This window comes from Sapajus apella, unplaced genomic scaffold (genome assembly GCF_009761245.1).
Source record: "Sapajus apella isolate SASKATOON/1434 unplaced genomic scaffold, GSC_monkey_1.0 scaffold3, whole genome shotgun sequence".
Taxonomy (NCBI): domain Eukaryota; kingdom Metazoa; phylum Chordata; class Mammalia; order Primates; family Cebidae; genus Sapajus; species Sapajus apella.
Window position 1 is genome coordinate 66,529,236 of NW_022436943.1, and position 1,929 is coordinate 66,531,164.

The 1,929-nt window shown below is 55.3% G+C and overlaps 1 pseudogene across 1 annotated transcript; it reads right to left on the reverse strand.

Moving 5' to 3' along the window:
• Positions 1-224: 224 nt before the first annotated feature.
• LOC116535085 lies at positions 225-1,407 on the reverse strand (annotated as a pseudogene). The gene has a single exon (XR_004262037.1). The product of XR_004262037.1 is annotated as a zinc finger protein-like 1 pseudogene (transcript).
• Positions 1,408-1,929: the final 522 nt, after the last annotated feature.

Sequence of the window (1,929 nt, forward strand, 5' to 3'; positions counted from 1 at the left end):
GAGCCACCGCGCCCGGCCCTATTTTTTAATTTCTATACAAAAATAGAGACAAGAGATGTTGCCTAGGTTTGTCTTGAACTCCTGGACTCAAGTGATCCTACCGCCTTAGCCTCCCAAAGTTCTGGGATTTCAGGCATTAGCCATCCTGCCCAGACCATTTGCCCATTTTTAAACTGGACCGTCTTCTTATTGTTGACTTGTAAGTTTCTTTTTTTTTTTTTTTAAATAAAGTTGCTGTTTATTGCCACCTGCCAACTCCTTCACGGGGTGAGGGGTGGGAGGCTGGAGACCCAGGGGAAAGCAAGTCAAGACCAATGCTTGACTCACGGGGACTCCAGGCCCGGCCTGCAGCCACTTTGGTGGACTCAGCTTTGGGCCTGGGGTCTTAGTGTCTTAGGCTTGAGGGAGAGGAGCAGTGAAGAGGTGCCCCCAGCCTCCCCGCCACCCCGCCTCTCCTCCACAGGAACCAAGTCCTAGGCTGGCCTAGCCACAAGCAAGGGGGCTCAGGAGGGGCCCACGCGGATGTGAGGGTTCATGAGCGGATCCAGGTTGGGATCGCTGTCAGCTGCAGCCCGGCCTAGGCGAGACATGAGGGCAAGGAGGGCCAGGAAGCCCAGCAGCCCCAAGAGCAGCAGCAGCCCTGCCCGCTGAAGCAGGGTTAGCGGCCGCTTCTGAGACCCGGCCCGGCTCCTTAGCAGCTGGGCCAGCCAACCCAAGGCAGGCCGGCGTCGGTACTTGTCATAGTCACAGTCTCCGTGGAGGCCTGGTGTCCGGTCATCATCCCGTGTGTCATACGCCTTCCTTGGGGCGTGAGTCGAGGGCTCAGGATTGCCCATGTGGATTACTGTGTGCTGCTCGGGCCGGCCTGGGGAAGCCGGGGGACGGGGGGCCTGGCTGTAGAAGGCTGGGGCAGCAGAGGCGCTGTCTACCTCCTCTGGTCCAGGGGTACTGCTGGCATTAAAGCTGGACCAGTCAGAGAAGTTGGAGGTGTTGAGGGGCTCAGGCTCTGGGCTCACCACCTCATCGATCAGAGGGAGGCCCAGTCCTGCCCGGGCCCAGTTGACTGTGGCCAGCTTCTCTCTCAGTGTGGAGGCCACGGGGCCAGCCAGGTTGCTTGGGGGGAAGATGGGGCCATTGCAGCTGGGGCACTGGTAGCCGGCAGGTGCTGTGTTTCGGGGTAGTTGGGCAGCACGTTCATTGAGGCAGGCCCAGTGAAAGAGATCATAGCAGACAAGGCGGGTCGTCTCCCGGCTGGCCAGGGGCAATTGGGGTTGTGACTAGACGATGCACTTGGCGTGATTGGCTACCAGGCAGTGTTCGCAGACGTTGACCCGATGTTCAAAGCAGAATAGGTTGGTCACCCTTCTCTTGGGGCACTTACAAAGCCCCATGATCGATCCTGGGAAAGGGAGTTGGTAGGAAGCCAGGTTCTGGTGGCCGCTACTACGCTCCTACCAGCCCAGTTTCTACTTAACTCCCCAACATCTCTCATATTCGCCCCGACCCCAGATTCCTGCTCACTGCCCTTCCTTAGGCGGCGAAACATTCCCAGCATAAATCCCGCCTCCGGCGACCCCCGCAATCCTTCGGGTTTCCACCCCCGGCCAGGTCCCTCCATCCGTAAGATTCTTTATATACACTGGATATAGTCCCTCCTCAAATATATCACTTGCAAATATTTCCTCCAATTGTTTGGGTTGTGTTTTCACTTTCTTAATAACATCTTTTGAAATCTAGAAGCTTTTGATTTTGATGAAGTCCAATTTATCTATTGTTCCACTTGTTGGTTGTGCTTTTGGTGTTATATCTCAGAATCCATTGCCAAATCCAAGCTCATGCAGACTGACCCCCAAGTTTTCGCCTAAGACTTCTATGGTTTTAGCTCTTACATTTAGGCCTTTACTGCATTCTGATTTAACTTTTGTGCAC